The sequence below is a fragment of the Euprymna scolopes genome, chromosome 23 (genome assembly GCF_053919585.1).
Source record: "Euprymna scolopes isolate OS-2025 chromosome 23, ASM5391958v1, whole genome shotgun sequence".
Lineage (NCBI taxonomy): Eukaryota > Metazoa > Mollusca > Cephalopoda > Sepiida > Sepiolidae > Euprymna > Euprymna scolopes.
Genome location: NC_136504.1, coordinates 93964728 through 93987356, shown reverse-complemented (window position 1 = coordinate 93987356; position 22629 = coordinate 93964728).

Genomic DNA, 22629 nt, shown 5'->3' with positions numbered 1-22629 from the left:
GCCTCAGTTGGTGAGACGAGTTAGTGTCGGTTGAGTATACGTTTTGTTGTATCGTATTATCTGTTTGTGCTGTAATTTTATTTAATAGTTTCCGTTTTAAAGTCAGAGGTGGTCGATATAGTTGGTGTTCTAAGAGAATGGATCGAGCGTGAGAGGGGTGAGTAAATTATATTGTAGACACGTTGACCGGAAGTGAGGGTCAGCTGATCGGATTGCATGTGAGTCACGGGATCAGGTTAGCTGAATCGAGGAGAATGGTTTTGAACATAGAAGACGACGGACGGCTTAACGGTCGTTCCCTCCCCTTCACTGGGGGCACGCTGACGTGTGTGGAAATGAGGCCAAGAAGAAAGCACGCAAGCCAGAGATTCACTCTCATCCTTCTTCGGTCGCCATCTGGAGGTGAATAAAACTATAAACCAATTCATCGTTTTGGAGTGATAAATCTTCGTCCCAAAACAGGTACCAATCTCCCTCCAAGACACGAAATGAATTCAGGTGGACCAACATCGACGACGCATGAAGGTATGTCCAAAAATACATGCACCCACGCACACATAACGGCATATCATTTAATAAACTGACCAGTAGACAATCACTGATGTTCCCCCCTATTAGATAATTATACAACAGTATAAATAACATCAAATATGCACTAAAAATAAGTCTATCAGCTAAAACTTCAAGAACAGGGGTTCTGCTTTATGAAACTCATCGGAGATGAGTACAGTTTCCCTTCTTATTTGTGAAATGGCACTAAAACAATCCCGATTATATACGATAGAACATAGATACACCGCTTTAAGCTTTACGGTGTAAGACCTCCTGGACTGTCAGTATGATTACCGGCGCCAGAAAAAAACTGTCCAACTGATGCCATATCAAACAAGAGCGATCCGGTCCATATCCAGTACACCAAGTATCCCAACATGCAAACTTTTGGAGGATGGAATAGGATGTAAAGCAGAGGAAACATTGTCAAGCACTGGCTGTCTCTGTCTGTTCCTGCTGAATTATTGTGATCATATCTCTGCTCAGGGCTAACAGACAAAGACGGAGTATGCAACCCTGACGGGAAGCAGAGTCTTCCTTCTCCTTAATCAGTTTAAGTTTGCAAACTAGTAATTTGTATGAGTAAGCAGGATATGGAAAGTTGTTGAACACGACTAAAGAGACCTCCCTCCTCTACTATATAGGTGTTTTGACGACAAAGGTTTAACGGCCGAGTTTTTGTTATTCTAGACTGATAACCTGGCTAGATCTCCGGCTTTACCAACACTAAGAGTGGTAGCCCCGCGCCTGGGTTCTATACCAGGTATTTCTACCCCTCAGTATATACAGGATTAAATTGAGTTAGTACTGATAATAATTACGATCTACATAAAATAATAATTCTATGCATAATAGTAATAACATTGAATAGATCCCTCTCTCGTTCTAAGTTGGATAGAGATGTGTAAATATAATGCATTGAGTGTAAACATGCATTAAATATAATGCATTGAGTGTAAACATTGGATGAATATCTATTTCTTTGATTTCAAAGGAAAATGAAATCGTTTACCATTGTTAATAAAATGTATTATTAAAATAAGAATAAGAGAATATATATCTGGACAATAATCCAAGAAGGCATCCTCGTTAGATTTCACACTATATAATTCAACACCACTATATCCCTTAGCACACAGTAAGAAAACTGAAAATACTATCTTTAAAAAAAGGGAGCACGGTCCTTAAATTGCAGTGCGCCTCCCGAGGGGGGTTCACCTCAAACCACAAAAGAGAATAAATCCGAGAAATTAGAATCTCCACTGCCGTTGCGCCTACTCTCCTGTCAGATCTGGAATTTCTCTAGCATTGAAAAATGAAGCTCGTTTTGTAGTTTCCAGCTTCACGCGCACACGAGATTTTGCGAGAACGCACGTAATAAAATGTTTGCCGACCACACGCCCCCCTGATCTCAAGATCATATTTCGTAGTCTCTCATCCACTGTGTCGGTCGCCTCTCTCTACTTGGCTTGTGAGGTGTCTCGTCTTCCTGTTTTCGCACATTCCCCTCCATTGCTTCGCCTTCCACTGGTCGGATGTCGAGAATATGCGTCGGTACTCCGTCAACCACAATGTTGTTTCTGGTGTTCCTCCTAGTCAAGCAACCTCTACTCCATTGTGTGGTGCAGCGCGCCCCCGTTGGCTTCACCCATACCTCATCCCCGAGTTTAATGATCCCTGTGGCTTCAGTCTCTCTGTTTGCCGGCTCAACATTGGGATGTCTCCAGGAATATGCGATCGTCGACAGTTGCGGAACCATCTCTGGCACTTGTCCCAATCTAGGGTACATATTATACCAGAAGACAGCTTGCTCAGGTGAGGTGCCTCCTCTTTCCGCAACTGCATTTATGGTGTGGTGGTTTCTCCCACGCCAACATCATCTAGATCCGATGCAGCAACAATATCTTTCTTTGGCACAAGCCAGCTCTTCTTCACTCTTGTGAGAGAATCTGCTCGGTTCTTCTCAGAAACCACCAGAAGTCTACGCGAAGCTTCAAACAACACTCCTGCATCTGCTCAGCTAGCATCCCAAGCCTGCGCTTCACTTATATCTCTGCTTCCCCTTTCGTTCTTAAACTTTTTTCGCTTGAAATGAGGGACTTTAGCCAAGCAAACACATTGGCAGTTTGTTTTGATGCAGATGTAATGCAGTTCCCATTTCAAGACCATATTGACCCCTTTGATTATCGCATCTAATTCTGCTACATTGACGTGCCTGACATCATTCTGCTTCCTTAACCAGGCCGCATCTTCTGAAACCACTCCTCTTACTTCCAAAACGACCCCCGTTGCAATGCTGCTTTCATCACACCACACGACTCCATCCAATGTTCGTGGTACGTTCCAGGTTCCCCGGACTGGGTCTTGCCGTTCTGCTTCTTTCAGGATCTCTTCCATCATGGCGACTGTTCTTCCTCCCACTTTATCATCCCATCCTCTTTCTTCGGCATGTATCTTTATGGAGCTGCATGCTGGTCTAAGCCAGCCAGCAACGGGGTAATGTCCGATCAACTTCCCGCATATGGAAAAAAGTTTCCGCCTGTTGAGCTCTTGCTTCAGTTGCGGGATCTCGTTCCCCCTTCGAAAATCTAGGCTGCCCGACGCACCTCGCGTAAACCTTCGCCTCAAAGCAGCACCTCCGTCTAATTTTTCCAGCGGTTTGGCGTCCAACCCGAACCTATTCAAATGTTCCACCACCTCCTTGACAGTTACCAGTGTCTCATTCACAAGAAAGTCGTCTGTGTATGAACTCACTGTCCCATCTCCTTTCCCATTGTTTCCGAATCTTCCTGAGGATGGTTGACATGATCTTGGGTGCCGAAGTCAACCCGAACCTCACTCGCGTAAGGCAGTAGGTTTTGCCTTTGTACCTGACTAACTAGTATTTCCAGAACTTCTTGGCGATGCGGAATTGCAAATAGGCAGATTTTAGATCTACCAACGTAGACGCCTCATTCATCTGCCTCCATTCTCTAATGGTCTCACTACACACATCTACGGTGTCGCCTCCAGTATGGCACTTAACGTTGGTTCAGCTCTCGGAAATCCAGGACCGGTCTTACTTTCCCTTTAGTTGGTTGCAGAATGGTCATCAACGGAAAAATGCCCGACTCAACGTCTTCCATTAAAGTCAGTAGCAGTGACGGAAGTAATGAAGAAATGGAATATCCAACAATTTTTCAGAGCTGCCTACATAGCTTGAAAATACTATCTTTAAAAAAGGGCGGGGCACGGTCCTTAAACTGCAGTGCGCCTCCCGAGGGGGGTGGGTTCACCTCAAACACACAAAAGAGAATAAATCTGAGGAAGTAGAATCTCCACTGCCGTTGCACCTACTCTCCTGCCAGATCTGGAATCTCTCCAGCACCGAAAAATGAAGCTTGTTTTGTAGTTTCCAGCTTCACGCGCACACGAGATTTTGCGAGAACGCACGTAATAAAATGCTGGTCGCCATCTTTGTTTTTCCTTTTCTCGGCCTGAACTCACTCGCTCCATACCCAGGGTATGACCTGTTTTTTCTTAGCTTCTGACCACAGAAACAATGTGTATTTACTTCTCCTTTTAATTATTAACTATATATTATACGTAGGTTCTTCGTATATATATCTACATTGACTATAGATATCTATCGGAGTTCGTCAGTCTTCCAAGGTCAACCATTGAAAAGAAGATAAGTCCGTCTTTGTATAAGTATTATGCAATTATATAACATGGAAGGAAAACGAGTAAAATGTTAATAATTTGATTAGCAGCAAATATTTGAATTCTGGTTAAAAGACAAAGTGTTTCATTTTAGTAAGATACCAAGATTGGGCTAGGATAATGCTTAGGATATAAGAATTGAAAATAATGACTATCATGCAAAAAAGATATCGGCAAGTATCTTTGTACTTAAAATCATTACCCTATTTATCCAAGCAAAGAGAAAATATTTTTCACGTTGTTTAGAAAAAATGTTTCCGTTGACGAGTAAAAAAATCTGAAATTTACAACTTATTTCAATTTTTTATGTCCAAGCGAGGTTATTTTCACACCTTAGCCGTATCGTTACTTCTTAGTCATGATTTTAATACAAAATTAATCACATGCGATAAAAAAGGTTATTGAGGATTAAGATGATGGGTTAAGAATTAAAGTGAAATAAATGAACAAGTTTCACGTAGTTTAGTAAAGGATTCTGGTAGTAAAAAAAAAACTTTTCCTATATTTGGCAATATTCTCTGTTGCACGTTGGAGATTATTAGTAATGTGTGGCTTGGATGAATAACCAACCTGTTAGAATTACATCTATATACGTACTCATTTAATTTTTATTTTAAATCGAGACAGTAATTCTGTTATTTTACTAGTAGTGAATAAAAATTATTTCGCATAGTACGAATAATTTCATAAAGCATATATTTGTGAAACAATTAGATTTCGCAATAAGTATAAAGTGGAGTTTCTCTTTATGTAAATCTTTTTATATACATCTATTAATTTGATTTTTTTTAATCTAGCTATGTTTCGTTCTCTCTATACTGTAATTTTTATATTATTATTAAAACCAGTTCCTTTTCCAAACTTTAGTTTTTCATCCAAATTATTTTTGGAATATGAAATATTTTATTTTTTTAAACCTTACACTAAACAGCAAATACAAAGTCGAATCAATAAGAAGTGTAATTTATTATATAAATCAATAATTTTATGTGGAATTAGATTTTTAAAAAATAGCTAAACTTAGTAATTTGAAAGAATTCAGGGATTGGTAAAATATATGAGGACTATCCAATTCAATATTCCTTTGTATAATATCGCAAGCAGTTACCCTGAAAATTGTATTATTAAAAAGCATTATAAACTAATGCAAGTAATATGTCTTCAACTGTTAAACAAGTGTTTTCTTGATTTATCTGAAACATCAAAAATCAAACCAAAATATCAATGCGATTAAATATGTAATTCATAAGAAAATTAGATTGTAAATGAAAATATAACTTTGACGTTACATAGTCCTCAGATATTAAAATCGAACAAATATTAATCAATAGGATGCTTATCACAACAAAAACGAAGGAACAAGTGGTTCTACCGTATATATATGAATACATCTGTAATACTTATTTCTACTATTTTCTTCTGTCTTGGACTGCAACGCACGAATAATTTATTCTAAAATAGATAAAGTAGAATTGATTGGTCAACTTCTTGGGGGATAAAGCAAATTCAACTATAGTAAAGGACGCAAATGATTTAGCGCGGATTAAACTCTGTCAGCTCTTGCATTTATATGTCCTCATTAGAGGTCAAATATTGTCGAATTATGCGAATAGGCGAAGTGCTTTATTGGTGGAGAGGGAGTGATGCTTGTGCAAGTGATTTTTTGTGTCTTTCTTGCTGTCTCTTGTACTATTTCTCCTATTAATCCCCACTCAGTGCACAATTGTATTTCATTCTCAGCTATGTCGGATTCTGCTGTAGATATGTAACCATTTGTTAAATAAGATGTTTTCATTTTTGTTAGAAACAATTTTTTTTGTATTTAAGAGTCAATCTCAGTAGTTCTTATGTACTAATATTGAATGTAGTCATTTATAAGGGAAGACAAAATATAATACAAGTTGGAAATGCTTTACTGCAAGTCATGAAAATGGTGAATACAAACTTTTTATGTACTTTAAAAGGAAATTTAATTTGGTTTTTATTCGTGTTTAAAGTGCAGTTTTAAAAACTTCAAAAAAGTACGGTATAACATTCTTTATAAATTGAAATTAAAATTACCTGGGTGTATTTTATGTCATCTACATTATATTTAGCTAAAGAACATTAAATTCGTCCTTTTAATGACATAGATATATGATGTTCAACTATATTTTAAATGCCGTAGCATGTACATAACAAAAATACAATATAATTTTGTTTAAATTAAAATTATACGTTCGTACGTTACTTTGTAAAGCTTGTAATGTTCACTTAGCAATTTGATAAATTTCCAACTAAATCTTATTTAATTCATGTTTTTTGAACATTTTAACCGTTTTTCTGCTTTGTAAAAAATGTTTTTTCCTATATATATTTCATTTTTAAGATCGTATCAATCGTTTTAAATTTAAACGATTGAATATGTTTTTCAACGCCTGTAATATTTTTTTTACAAAAGAAGTCACAACTTATCAAGGCTCCGAGGCTATTTAAGGATAAGGGTAATTGAGTCTACAGTAGTCGAAGAAGCAATATCGTAGTAATCGTTAGTAGTGCAAAATTTAGCAAATTGGATTACTTAAAAGAAACAGTCCATCCAGAACTTGTTTGCCACCATATTGTAGTCAGTTGGAAAGCAAGGAAATGGAAGAGAGGTTCACAGGGGTGCAATTCTAAGAAATAATCTTTGTTCATGGAATCAACGTTTAGGCTTAGGAACAGATAAAACGGGGGGAATTATTGGTAGTGGTTTCAGCTAGACTGGTGGTTTTTACATGTTTAGCGAGAGGGGCACCATAGATTTAAGCTGCATCGAGCACTTGCCACGAAAATAACGTTATAAAGTCTGATATGATTTTGAACTCTACAAAGGCAAAATAAGTGATTCTGTCAGCTCCTGCTCCGAAGTAAAAACATTAGTCCATCATTAGATATACCTGCGGCTTATACAGGTCGGGAATTACATCAGCAGTGAGATATCTACCGAAACGGTAGAAGGATCCCATCATTTTCCCAGTTAACTTTGCAACAGATTTGATGTATGTGATCAATTTCTGATCAGGAGTAAAGGTCAGACCCAGAAGTGTGTCAAAACATGGAACCTCCTCCAAACGAGAGCTATTCATTTCAATTAATGCGAGAGCGGGTCAGATAGGAGCTTGTTTAAGATGCATTACAATTAATTAGCCACGCTTTTCCCCAATGTAACGCGTTCTAAAGATCAGAGGAAAGAGAAACAGAAGGAACTTGGTCATTTATAGCCTTTGATGTGTTGTCACAGATGGTAGTGTCGCTAGCATAAGTGTCTATGAATGATCTTAGCAAAAGATTTGCAGATTAGGAAGAGAGCTGGGCCCAGAATTGATCCCTGAGGAACTCCTGCATTAATATCGGGAGTTTTTGTTTTCTGTCCACCAACCACTGAAATGAACAGAAGAAAATGATTTAATAATTAAGACATTTCCAGCTATATTGTAGCTGGAAACTTTGTGAGGTATACCATTATGACATGCCCTATCAAATGCCTTCTATATATCAAGAGCAAATGTCCTAGAAAGGAAGCCCCCCTCAAGAGATTTGCTAATCATTTTAAATATAACCGGTAGCTTATCTGCTATAGATTTAGCAAAACGGAAACCATATAGCATGTCACTAAAAATGTCATTTTTGTTGAAGTGGTTTGAGTACTTCTCTGTTTAACACAGATTACAGCAATTCACCCATGATACACAGGAGATTTACTGATCTGTATCGAAAGGGAGATGACCGATCACCTGAATTATAAAATACGGAGACTGATGTTTTGTTGGGAACCAATTCTCCTTAAGAGACTGCTTAAACCGTTTTGTAATCATGGAAGCTTTCAGCACTATAATTTAAAACGCCGTCATGGACAATTGCTTTACTAGCATCAAGGTTTTCGATTAGTTTGGCAACATTACGTACATATATTTGTATGCCATATAGCGTGTTCTCAGATACAGGGGGAAATACGGAGGGGTTGGCAGCCTTGATCGAATAGGGTAGAATGTACTGCAAACTTCTTGGCGTATAGTTTGGCTTTGTCTGATGCTGACGAGATTAACTCAGGCCCATTGATAATGGTTGAGATCGAGCACACGCTTCACTTCCTGACCCTGTTTTTAATTTACTAAAAGTAGTGAGAATCAAGCCGATACTCAGCTACATTGGACTTAACGGACTGAGCATTAAACTCTCTCGCGTGTTTTATTATTTTACAGTAGTTGCTAGAAGTCCTGAATACGGCGTTAATCTAAGTAAACTTCTTACGTTGGGCGCAATGGAAAAAGCGATGTCTGTGCGTAATGACAGCAGCACATTCTTAAGATAATCACGGCTGGTTGTTAGGTTTTGGCCGGAAATTTCGGAAGGGTATAAAGCGGTCTTTATCTACAATAAACCATCTCGTCAGATGTGATACTATAAAGGACACATCGTTTCTAAACATGAAACGCAGAGGTAGATCTGTAAGTTACGGACGCTTATTCAATTATTTTTCCTTCAAAATTCGCATTGGGTAGAAAAGTGAAGTTATTTGTAATCCAAACGAAGAAAATATAATTTAAAACATAAAAAGTAAAAAAGAAAGCATATACATTCCAATTTACTGGTTTTTTTTTACTGTTTCGCGCTCTTATATTTACTTATTTTGCTTTTCATATATATTCCATCCACTGTTCAATTCACCATAAGATTTAATAAGAACAGAATTATATTAGAACACATACCAGCTGTATTGAGAGTCTTAAGTATATTTTAGTTTAGTCTCTACGTCTCAGAATATATTTCCGATGATTAACATGAATAAATTGTTCACCGAGATTCTTTTAAATGTGAAGGCAAACACTTTGTGATAAATTATGATAGTCATTTGAAAGTGAGAAAACGAGTAATTTTTCTGCTTATTATTCACTTTGGGACAATGAACATGTCTAAGAATTTCTGTTCGAAATTAACACATTAAAGAGAAAAGTTTTTGGCTCGTCGAGATTGGAGCAGAGTGAAATCAAAGTCAAGCGAAAGCAGATCTAGCATTGTGTTCATTCTTGTAATACCCATTGCTTTTTAGTATATTAGCAAACCAGTACAGCGGTTCCCGGGGACTGCTAAGAAGTTACGGCTAGCACGAGAATCAAAAAGATAAAAGGGCGAGAAGAATGTCACGGGGCACATGCGTTGTCTATGGTGGTTATTGACGGACCACCATAGATAATAATAGTAAAAATCATAACATTTGCTGCAAAGCAGCCCAGGAGAAGATAAAGACGGTCGCGGCTGTCCGACTGCGGTTAATAATGAACATTTGAAAACCTTAATGAAGCCGATCCTCACAAAATCACACATGAAGTTTCCGTTTATCTCAAAAGCGACCACTCAACAATCGTTCGCTATTTAAAACAAATAGGAAAGTCAAAAAAGTTTTATAAATGCGTGCTGCATAAATTGAACGATTATATAAAAAGTTGTCGTTTTAAGGTGTCGTCTATGCTCTTTCTGTACAACAAAATCGGTCCATTTCCCGAGCGGATTTTGACATGTGATGAGAAGTGGATTCTCTACGACAATCGGCGACGATCTGCGCATTAGTTGGATGCTGGCAAAGCTTTACAAAACTTCCCTAAGCTAAAATTGCACTAAAAAAATGTTATGTGACTGGTTGGTGGTCTGCGGTCGGTCTCATCAATCACAGCTTTTTGGGTCCTGGCGAAACGATTACGGTACTGCCGACAAATTGAAGAGATGCACCAGAAGATCCAACGTACGTGTCTGACATTGGCTAATAGTAAGGGACTAGTTCTTCTCTATAACAACGCTCGACCGCATGTTGCTCAACTGACCATGCAAAAGCTGAACGAATTGAGCGACGAGACTCTACCTAATTCGCCATATTCACCGGAGCTGCGATTATCACTTTTTCAAGCATTTCGATAACTTCCTGCGCGAAAAATGCTTCAAAAGCCGAGATGATGCCGTATCGACCTTCAATGATTTCAGCGCTTCCAGAACTCCGGATTTCCAGGCTAATTGGGATGAATAAACGTGCTTGTCGTTGGCAAAAAAAAGTGTATCGATTCTAATGGTTCTTATTTCTATTAATAAAATTTAATATGAAAGGAGTTATAAGTTTAACGTCAAAACACGACATTATTTTGCACCAACCTATAAGTATATAGGCGGATAAAGGCTTCAGAACATCAATATAATCAGCCGATGGATGTAACGATCGTCAGCTGAAAAAAAAACGGTTACAAAGTTGAAAACATCCTTGAAAAACTGTAGGTTGTTAAAGTTTCATATAATAAAAACGAAATAAAATAGCTAGCAAGTAATTTAATATAGCCCCTAAACGTAATGTATAAGGGAATATTTGGAGAAACAGAAAAATTTAATTACAAATAAGGAGGTGAATTTGAGCAGCACGGTCGCCAGGAAGCACAACTGCGTAAGTGCTCTTTTCTTGTGATGCAATCTAATTAAGCGACCAATCAAACTAGCTCATTAATATAGGATAACCGGTACGGAATGAATAGCAGTTTATAATCAGGCCACTATGATGTACAATGAAACAAATGTAATACTTGGATATTGTGTGACCTCAACCGATTTATCCGTTCGCTCTGCATTGATTTGATATAGAAACGAGCAAAATATAATGTCTTCTGATGAACTCATAATACTTGTTCTATATCGACGTACATATTCCCGCCGTACGACTTAAGCAGAAAAAGCACCTCCTCACTCTTGAGATTCGTATACTCAGAAAAATATTCGACTTTAATAGTTCGGTTTTTCGGACTGTTAGATTTAGTAATTCTCTTTCTATTTTCTGCCGCTCTGATTTTATTTATGCAGGCGTTTCATTATACAGTTAACAAACATCTCGCTGCTCAACTCTACACGTATTATGTTAGACATGGTCCAAATTAGTAGCTCATTATGTTCAAATATCAATATGCCTTATCTGAGTTGAAAAAGAGTTTTAGAAAAAAATTATGAACAATTGTTCAGTAATGAAAGGTAATTGACAAGTTTTTTATGATAATATCCGGTACTCTAAATATAAAAGTCTAATCAAGCAATAGGACGTTTTATACATAAGGGTTTATGACAGGAAACTATCAAATCCATGCACAAAAAAATCGTGTAATATCTAAATGAGTTTAATGTCGATTAAAAAATCTGTAAGTTAGAAATGCTAACGCGGAAATCTAGATTTGCGTTGATTACATGCGTTTTTAATGGAAGCAAGCAGAGGTCAAATCTGGCCGTAGTGATTAATTATGCTTCCATGCCAGTCGAACTAATATGGGATCTATTATCTTGCTCAAAATAATAGACAATATTCACTCTTACCCATGAAACATTGATGATCAATCAATGTGCATATTTTGCCACTCGATTAAGCAGTTCGAGTTCGAAATATTTCTTAAAAGTACATAAGCATTATAAATGAAACACAAATTGCGATATTAGTTTTTTAAACAATTGTAAGTATTATCAAGAACCAATTTAATGGATAAGATATGCGAGTTTTTGCTGATGTGTACCAGTATGATAATTTAAATGTAATAATAGTCTGATATCTCTAAAGAATAAGTGATCTGATCGATTTATTCAAGATAAAAAAAGATTGGAGGCTAAAAACGTTTATCGTATTATGTCCATAGTTTTCGTTTTATCATGAAGTTATATATGGATAACTAATAAATACGATCTATTTATTTGATCAAGTCATGAAAGACTCCTTCTGAAAGTATTGGAATATTCGCTCAATTATAAAGACATGTCAAGGTAATTGAGTTTGGTATTTCCTGTGGGGAAACTTACTCTGCTTGAGAGAAGTCTGCTTTCAAAATTACTATCAAAATAAAACGCGTGCTGATGTTTTACGCCGGTCACATAATGTGTATAATCAAGGAAATATACCAGTAAATACGATGAGTTAGTTCAATGTATTCCAGGGAAACCAGAAAGCCGTTCCAAAATTACTTTTATAAAAGAATCTGATTTTCAAAGACATCTGCTTGATGTCTATCTAATCTAATAGCATTCATTGGCGCCCGCCTTTTTGATTTTCGCTTTGGTTGTAGACAGGTGAACCGGTTAAGATCAGGCTGCAGCAAATCGTGTCGTATTATCCTGTATTTCTACTGCGGCACGATGATACAAGTATTAAAATATGAAGTAACATAAAACAATCCAGCTCCCTAAAACGGGGATTTCTTGACCGCGAAAAAAATTATCTAACCTCAGTCTAGGACAATCTCGTCTATCTATATCAGGGCATTATCAATACGTCAAGACGATACTAAACCAGCGTAACAGATACGCATGTTGTTGGACATTATTATTTCATTTTGTATGAATCAGTTGGTACTTGTTGGCATTCTTAACATTTCTGGTCGATTTTTAGCCAGAATTATTTCTAGAAAAATATCGGGTAGTTGGGGCAGAGACCATGTTAAGTTTGCAAAAATCTGTAAGTGAAACTATTTATGTGAAACGAATTGGATTTGAACTCGGAACAGGTAGATTTTCAATCTGTGTACTTAAAAATGTAGATATCGTGCGTTCCTCTATGGAGGTGTTGCATCTTTTCGTTTAAACTTACAGCATCTTTTGATAGAACGAATGTACTAAAAATAATATTTTTTATTTTATTTTTCTTACCGCTAATCTACTGTCTGCGACAGGTATTAGCTATTTGTTTTTTTTTTTGTTATTGTTTTTTTTTTTCAGAGGATATGTGATTTAGGATAAGTGTTCATTGTGTCCTTTATTTTGAGCTTCAATATATTACAACTGTATACTGTCAATAAAACCCCAGTTTTAACAATATTGACATGAGTTCGTTATATATTTTAATTAATCAACTGTAGATGTGGATTAGACGCAGTGTATCCTACAGTGTTAATCTGGCAAGATGTAAGACAACATTGTGTAATTACGGTGAAATTAACTTTTCCTCTCGTCAAAAATTGCGACGAACATCAATAAAGCAAACAGCACCCAGACGAGGTATTATACTGGGCGAAAGTAGTATTATGCCATAATTAACAGTACCTCATTTCGAAAAGAAAGGGTAAATGCTCCTGCGATAGATGTTAAGAAACCACAATGAATGCTAGCTCTGGTTAAAACATGCCATTAGAAAAGTAAAGGATATATTGTAGATGTATTCATTAAACTTGAACCAGTTTTGGTTTTAATTTCTCTTATAACTATATTTACATATATGACTTCTTAAAATCGGAATATTTTAATACGTGCTACCACGTACAGCATATCATCTAGACTTTCCTCGTATGTTGTCGGAGATTTTCTATCTCAACGATAGGTTAGTCTCTCGCCTCCGAGATTAATACGGGCACAATAGAGAAAACGAAAAAAATAGCTTGAAAATATTTCGTAAATATCGAGTCTCATATACTACTCTCCTTATCCTCATCCTCCTCTTACTACTACTTGTACTTAGACTACAAGTAATAATAGTAGGAGTAATAATAATAATAATAATAATAATAATAATAATAAGTATTCAATTCATTTTTAAATTGTATCAGATTTTGTTTTAATTTCTATTAGACTCATTATAAAAATCAACTTATTATATATATAAACACATACATATATTAGTGGCCTGGAAAGGCAACAAGTGAAACAACCGAAGCAGCAAAATGGTAGCTAGCTTGAAAGACGTTATATTCAAATGTAGGCAAAATTGGGCATATTTTATTGGTTTGAAAATGTAGGTTCCTTTTTAGCAAGTGTCATAAGATTTAAATTGTAGTATAGCATTGTAATCTTCGAAAAGTCATGTAATTTCGTCTCATAAAGCAAATATATGAACATTTAGATAATAAATTTGGCAACCAGTGTGTATATATATATATACATATATATATATATATACACACATTTTTGGCAATATTATTAGTTCCAAATCTCAGCAACTATTGATCAGAATTTAACAAATGACGACGTGTTGGAAAGGTAATTACCTGAGTCATTTAGTGGGCTGTGTGACATTAGCCTATATGGTGGCACATTGAAGGCATTATCTATTATTCAGAGCCTATTTTTGGCACTTTTTTTACAACCAAAAATGCTTCTTTCATAGCCATTTGTTTTCCTCGTTTTACTTATAAATTACAAAATATCGGATAATTCCCCCAAACCTGTGGCCTTGATGGAGGGTAGATGAAAACTTTTTGTTTGAAATAACAGTAGGAGAAGACTCGATTCCAAACATTTCTTATCTGTTATATTTCTAATCTTTGTTTTGTTTTTTTTTTTGGTTTTTATACATAAATTAATTTCACGGTGCATACAGATTATTTGATACTGGGGATATTCATAATTGTATCCTAAATAAGGCAGAAATAATATATGAGGAATATTTGGAATCAAGTCTCTTTTACTGCTATTTCAGATCATTTGACACCATAGCATGTTTTAGTCTCCCCTTCGTCAAGGCCAGATATTTTTGGAATATATAAATAAATTATATATATACATACACACACACACACACACATATATATATATATATATATATATATATATGCTTGTGTGTATAGCTTTACAACTATATAATTATAGAATGATAATACATTATTTTTTAATAGTAATCGTGAGTCAAACTTATTACACAAATATCTTAATTGTAAGTAAGCAGCATTTTATTCCCTCGGGAAGCCATAAGACTTTTTTATATTTATGTTTATTTCTATTACTCCTCTCTCTTCTTGATTCTATTTGTCTCATTTCTCTCTTAGTTTGTGAGCATCTCTAACTTTATATGTAAATTTATATGTCCATTCCCTACATATGCTCTCCCTCTTCATATTTCTCTCTTCCATATGTACTTCTCCACATTTCGTTCTTTTTTTCTAAGTCTATATATTTTGATTACTTCCACTAATACTATATTCCTCAAATTTATTTTCTTCTACCAATCAGACACGCGCATATTCCCCCCAAAAAAATCTCAGCACACATCTTTTTAATTTCCAAACTTTTTATTTAGCCTTGCGTTATTCCGCAACCTGCTGTGCACTCCAGCTGCGTACACACACCGGATGTGTTTCCGGGCGGTCAGTCATCTGTGCAATTTCTGATTAGATCTGACATGGTATCAGAGCAGAACCAGTCCGTTCGGAGTGACATTGGAGAGAAATCGAATATACACTGATTAAGATCTTACAGAAGTGAGATATGAATAAATACAAAAAGGCAACTAAAGCAACGAAAAATGAAACTACAATATTAAAAGCAAACATTGATTTGATTAAGGAAAACGCACTCCGCACTCTTGAACAATATGAGCTGATCATATTCCGTGCACATTTTATTATTTTATATACATTAACGTGTTTTGATAATCTTACGTCTTCAAATAAATAAGATTATTTATTTTAATTAACTTTTCCCAACTGGTTCGTTCAAACCTAAAATTTATTATAAAATGTATGGGCTCATGTAAGAAACAGTATCATTAATAAATACGGAAGCATGTGATTATCTATTTCGCGCCTTCCCTCCTCTATCTTCTTTCTTGCTTTTTCCACACACACACACACACACACACACACACACACACACACACACACACACTTTTCTGAAGTGTTCTCATGCATCTGTAAAAATTTTACACCAATGCTCTAATCCTTCTCTCATAATCGATGCCTCCGTTCAGCTCGAAAGACAAAGGATACCCCCTGCAGAGGCAGCTGCGCGAGTAATTGTGTGGTTAGGGTCGTGCAATCGCAAACCACACCTCTCCTGAATCGGCACTGAATCAAGTGTCAAATGGAAGTCCAGGACCACTGAAAACAATGTCGAAATAAGCGGAGAGCATATACAGCACCGAAAAGTTCCAAATATTAGCCCACCTGGTACTGTCCAGGCTCATCGCGTCCTAACTTCTCTGATCTGACGGGAACCAGTGTATGAAACCTGATTATGTTGTATAAAATAATTCATAATTATATGACGTAAATCCTCATGTACTGGATTTGATCTTTGTAATCGGTAACTTTTGTTGACTCCTTTGCACTTCCTGTCATAAACAAGTTACTTTCACTATTTATCACGTTAACCGCGCTATTTCTGTAATGGAATCCATAACAGTTACTCTTTTTGAAATATCTGGCCAAGAAATTGCATTTAAACAATGCAATATTTTTTCGACACGGCATATTGAAATATTTCTTTTTCACTGCAATTCGTTAATGTCTAATTTCTTTATTTTTTTGTTAATCATTTTCCCGCTCATTTTGATAATAAACATAAAAGTCGCTCTAGCCGCATACTTTTAAAAAATAGTGTCTTTTGGCAAAAAATCGGATTTTTAATAAATTTCAAATCTTCATTGTTTCCGAAGATATTCAGTGATCAAAACAAAATCAGTCAAGTTCGTTGGAGTGTTTCTGTCTGCTCGCGTTTATTTGTTTTTCTTGTTTATCCATTTATACATATTGTTAATATAATTCAATATTTTTCACATTGTTAAACATCAGATTCATGCAATGACTAGCCTGAGTACCCGGCGTTGCTCGGGTGTTTGGAGGTGTGTGTTGAGCAAATGAAAGTAGTAGTAGGCAGGTAGGCTTGAACCCGTATCGCTAAGGAGGAAAAGAACCTGAATAAAAACAAAACAAAAACCTTCATATCTTTGCTGTTGCGCCAATCACAAAACCGGAAGTGACGAATGTTATAATTAAGGCGTGTCAATCGAGAAGAGGGGATGACTTTCGAAAATATTAGCGAATAAATCCCCCCAATCCTTGTAGAAAAGTACCAAGTTGATGGTGAAGGAATTAATGTTTTTAACCAATTTTTCGATATTTATCTTCTAAAGATCGAACTTTAAAATGATACTGATGTCGTGAAAATCCATCGCCCCTGTCGCAATCTTTAGGCAGATATACATACACACAGGTGAGATTTATATTATAGATTATAAAGGAAAAACTTTCAATAAACGGTAGTGTCATAATATACTCTCCCGATACATTTTGTACTCTTTCATTTTTCTTTTCGTTAAAGTGGAAAATGTATTTAATTGACTGCGACTCAGTGTACAACCCTAAGTGCCTTCCACTGACACTATTATTTAGAGTATAGATCTCCGCAAATGAAACTTTTAGAACATTGTATATTTTTTACAGTGGAACCATATATTGTAAAGATAAACTTTTGTCTTGGCTTGTTCCTTTAGAATCATGCAACTTTTTTTTCTTTCAATATTTACATACTCCTTTACTCGGATTTTCGTTAAATGTAATATTTAACAAAATTTTTAAAAACTTTTTTTTTTTTACTTATTTTTATTTATTTATTTTGCATAAAGTTAGTAAATAATGCAGTGTTTCATATAGAAATGCGTTTAGGGTTATGAGTGTTTGAAATACATGAGGCCGTAGGGAGAAATAAAAATTAGAAAGACTGAAAAACTAAAGCCTGGACAATATGTAGTTACGTGTACACCTTACTAATAGGTGCTTGAAACAGGTTAGTATCGCTCTCACGACAGATTGAAATAGTACACAAAGATAAGAGCTTCATACGTATTGTCATAGCGGATAAATGTTAACCTAGATATCGTTATAAATAAGTTGTAACGCACCTCTCCCTGTTGCATTTTGGAGATAAATATCAATGTAGTGAGTGTATATATATATATTCCAGTTGTCTATATAACGTGTGTATATGCTTCTGTTTGTCTAAAACCGTCTAGCGTTGTGATCGTTTAATTTAACGTTCGTTGCGTGTGTATATACATTTAATTACAGTTTATAACGAAACAAGAAAATACAGATATCTTTACAACACAAAGGACGAATAACACTTATGTGAGGTTGTAATAACGGACCAAATCGGGAACACATCTGGCTCATCCTTGATCTTGTTTGATGGAAAGCTCTAATGGAAACTTTCCCCAATTAAATGACAGACCTCTGGTTTTATAGTCGGCAATTTTTATTCCCGACATTCCCTAATTTGGAAAGCTGCGGCTGGTCCTAGATTGACCCATTCTGATTCCCTTTACTCGAGACCATTACTGTCTGAATCGAGTCGCTCTCTCTTTCAGTTTAAATTTCTGACTCTGTCAGGTCCTTCTCTCTTCCGATCTCCAAACAATGACATTTTCACTAAACTCTAACTAAAGTCCACGTTACTTTATAATGAGCTCTACGTAAGAGTCAACAGACTAGAGGTCAATCTATTTTAAATTCTTATTTATATTATACATTCTGTACATTTTAACCATAATAACTTTCTCTGTAAATATTTATTTTTCTATGATAACATAGTATTTTTACAAATATTACAACGATCATAATAATCGTATATTATAGTTTGTTTCGCGTGTTTTCCCGTAGACCAACAACATAACATCCCTAATGAGATAAAATAAGAGCATTATTATCAGAGGAACAAGGGGCACCGCTGTAAGTGAATATACTGTGAAGATTTTTCATATTTACAAATAACAGTTACACGTTTGCTTGTTTTGTAAACGAATTAGCCAATTTATCTTTTTGAAAAGAAATTCTTACGAGAAAGATATCGGAGACACAATGCCAACACTAGTCGTCTGATTCATACGAAATAGATTAATGATTCGCAACAACAACAAGCACGATCAGCTCACAGCATAAATAGCTCAAAAGAATATTCTGACGAGCATGGTTTTACTCTGATGAAAAGTGATCTCGCAATCTGAGTCGTATTTTAAGACCAAAGAAAAACCGTTGTACAAAACGCATCGAACTGTGAGAAAACGTTCAATCAGTTGCTTTTAAAGTTACTTTGTTGATGAATAAACGCGAATTTTACCGAAATACGTTTGTTTAATTATATTTAGGCCCGGCACTTGTTGGTGATGTGTTAAGTCCATGGAGAGAGAGAGAAGAGGGGAGCTGAAAGCTTACAAACGAGGATGGATATGAATAATGTATAGAGAGGCGTCAGCACGTATGAAATAGATAAGAAAGAAACCGACTGACAAATAGAAAATGGAAATCGATAAAGAATGTTTAATCTTGTCTCCAATCATATCATTCTAATCAAGTGGAAAGGCAAGAGAGATCTCCTAGCCATATCGATACGAATATCAATTTCGTATTGATATGTGATTGTATAACATTGTGCGGTAAGGTGTGTGCCCTTATAATTGTAAACTGTCTCTCAGCATGTAATCGATACTAAGAGAACGATGATAAGCAATGTCGATCGATACTTGTAGAAGTTACAAAAATAAAGGTTTTATAAACGGATTTCCTGCTATCATTTTTATCTGTAGTTTGTTAGCTTTGTTCAACAGCGTATTCTATACTAGCTGACACTCACCGGGGTAATTGTTGCAACGTTACTTTTTTCATTGTCGTTAAAATATAGAATCAGACTGATTCCTATAAAGGGCGCATTACAGCCTCTTTTAATTAGTGAGTTCTATTGCTGACGTTTCCTACATTTCCTTTATTAAGAAATAGTATCAGGTCATACACGGCACAATCACGTTGACACCCCGGTCTTTACCAGATAACCAAGGTTATACAATTTGGGAAGGCGAGGCGCTGTATGTACCGCTGAGTAAAATACCAGGTTGAGAAACTGGCGCGGTCTATCCTTCTCTCGACGGTAGATAGGGCTCTCTTAAGCCCTAGTAGATAAAAATAACCTTGATAGCCCTGGTGAAGCATCAAGTATTCAGCTATCGGCAAGATTTGAATTACACTACCAACTCGTGTAGTGAATTCAATCTCGGCTACGGCCAGGCTGGATGGATCAGGTCTGTTCATTGTTTTTAATGCCCCCCCATCCTTAAACGAGCTGGCTTTCCAAGTCTTTTAGTATTGTGCAATATTTTTCTGTTGTAATAATAAAAGATTGAACATGTATTAAAAAAAGAACTATTTCTAAACTGCTATCATTATCCGAAAAAAAAATATTACGTGATTTTGCTCAGCTAGCCACGGCTTCGAAATGGTGATCATCCTGTTCGTTGTACCAACAATAAAAAAAAAACTCAGCTGCGATTTTAAATGCTCTTAAAAAGTAATTTAGAACTCAATTTAATTGGATTTTGCAGGAAAGATTTTAGGGCTATAAAAGCAATTAAGAAAATTGTATTATTAAAAAATTCTACTTTACAAAAAGAATATGACACATATAAAATCCGTGATCAAACATAATTTTAGATTTTTTGGATAAAGATACTGATTTTCATTCAAGATTCATAGTCTCCAAACCACTAAGATTATGCGACAATGTAATGCCCGTTTTTTTTTATTTACTGCTAGCATATGCGTCCGCCGTTGCCCGGTATTAAACGTATCGTTATATTCCTTTAAAAAAAAAGAAAAAAAAAGAGAGAAACAAAATCTTAAACTGGTGCTACCAGATCAGGCTGTCTATTGGCTTCCTGAGACGAAATGCACCTACATCGATTTTCTGTTTTTGTTTTCTATTCTCTTTTCTTAAACTTATGTTCCGCAAGAACAAAAACAAAAACAACAACCCCTTCCCTTCTCCTTCCCTTCTCCTTTCCCTCTCCTTCCCTACTTCCCAAAACCGTCGCCCCCTCTCTCCCCTCCCTGTTTTGCCCTGTTGGTAGGGTACTAGAATAAGCCGACTGCCCCCCTGCAGAGGGTAAAAATCCCTCAATGGGGCAACCAGTTAGCCATTGGTTGCTACCCGTAATGCCTTAAGACGTGATCCTGGTGATTGAGCTAACCTAGACCTGGGTGCATAAAATCTTGGCACTGCAACACATTACCTCGACCCTTACTTCGGCTAGACGGGCGGTCGGAGAGGCCCGATCCGACCAATTGGCAAGTCACGCCAAGCCCTAGCACTTACACCCAAAGTACTAACTACCACAACAAAGAACGAACCTTAAAGGTATTTCCATCTTTTTTTTTAGTTTTCTTCCCCCACTAAAAATAAAATAGGCAAATGAAGTAAGTTCTAGAAGGCGGTGGCAAGGGTCAATCAATTGTAAAGACCATAACTCAACACTCTAATGTATTTTTGAGAACATATTTAACAGAAAATATAGTGTTTGAGAACTCCTTACCAAAAGAGCATATCCTCCACGTAGCCCCGACATGGTCAAGGCGAATGGGTTTCCCCCTTACTATGCCCTAATTTTGGACTCCGGGGTGGGTAGGGAACGTGGTTGATGAAAAATAAATAATAAAATCCATGGCTGATAAAAACAAATGCATCCCCATCAAAACCCTTAAAAGAAATAATTCCTCTGACTCTTACCTCTCAAGCTCAGATGAAGAACAAAAATTCAAAACTAGAAAAACCGTTCCAAATATAGACGAAGGAAACTTCCCACGATTCTTTGTTATTGAATCAATAAAAAATTAAAAAAATGGAAATTTATTACCTTTTCTAATAAAAAATACATTATCCACAATAAGTAAACCAAAAATGATCAAAAAATCAAAAGATGGAAATCTACTAGTTCAGATTACCAATCTTAGAGATGCTCAATCTCTACTCAAAATGAAGAACTTCCATGAGTATAAACGCAAAGTATTTCCCCATAAAACACTAAACACGTCGAAAGGAATAGTTCGAAGTTATGAGCTATCACTAGCAACTGAAGAAGAAATAAAAACCGAATTAGAAAAACAAGGACAAATCAACCACATCCGCATAAACATAAATAGAAACGATAAAATAATAACCACTAACACATACATATTAACGTTTAACAAACCAACAATACCTAAAGAAATAAAATTGGCTACTTATATATTTATTTAAGTGAACGTGTCTGTGTGTGTGTCTGTGTACAATTCCCTACGCAATAACCCCGTCAATATTTAGTCTACAGACTCGAAATTTGCTATAAAGGGTACTGAGGTTTGGGAAAATCGATGCGATCGTGTTTTGACAAGAAATTTGGCGATTAAGGGGTCAGAGTTCAACGATTTGACCCTTGATAACTCTACCAAACTCCTCCGACAATTTTGAGTCTACGCACTTGAAAGTTTAGATATAGGTTTCATGGACATGTATCTAACTTAATAACTTTATTTGAGCCCAAAACAATAAATTTTAAGCGGGCATAATAGGAGTCAAAGTTTAAAAAATTGACCTCTGCGGTGTTTTCCAAATTACTCAGACAATTTCTGGTCTAAATATTTGAAATATTACATAAAGGGTATTCATAGATAAGGCAAGCGTTTTCATTAGTTTGGGTCGAAAATGTTTAGTTACCAATATACAAATGTATGGATGTTTGCGTGTCTGCCTTAAACTTTCAATAGAGGCGACGGATTTTACCAAGATCAGTATCGTATATTAGTTCGACCCTTTATACGACAAATATCGAAAAATTGGCTA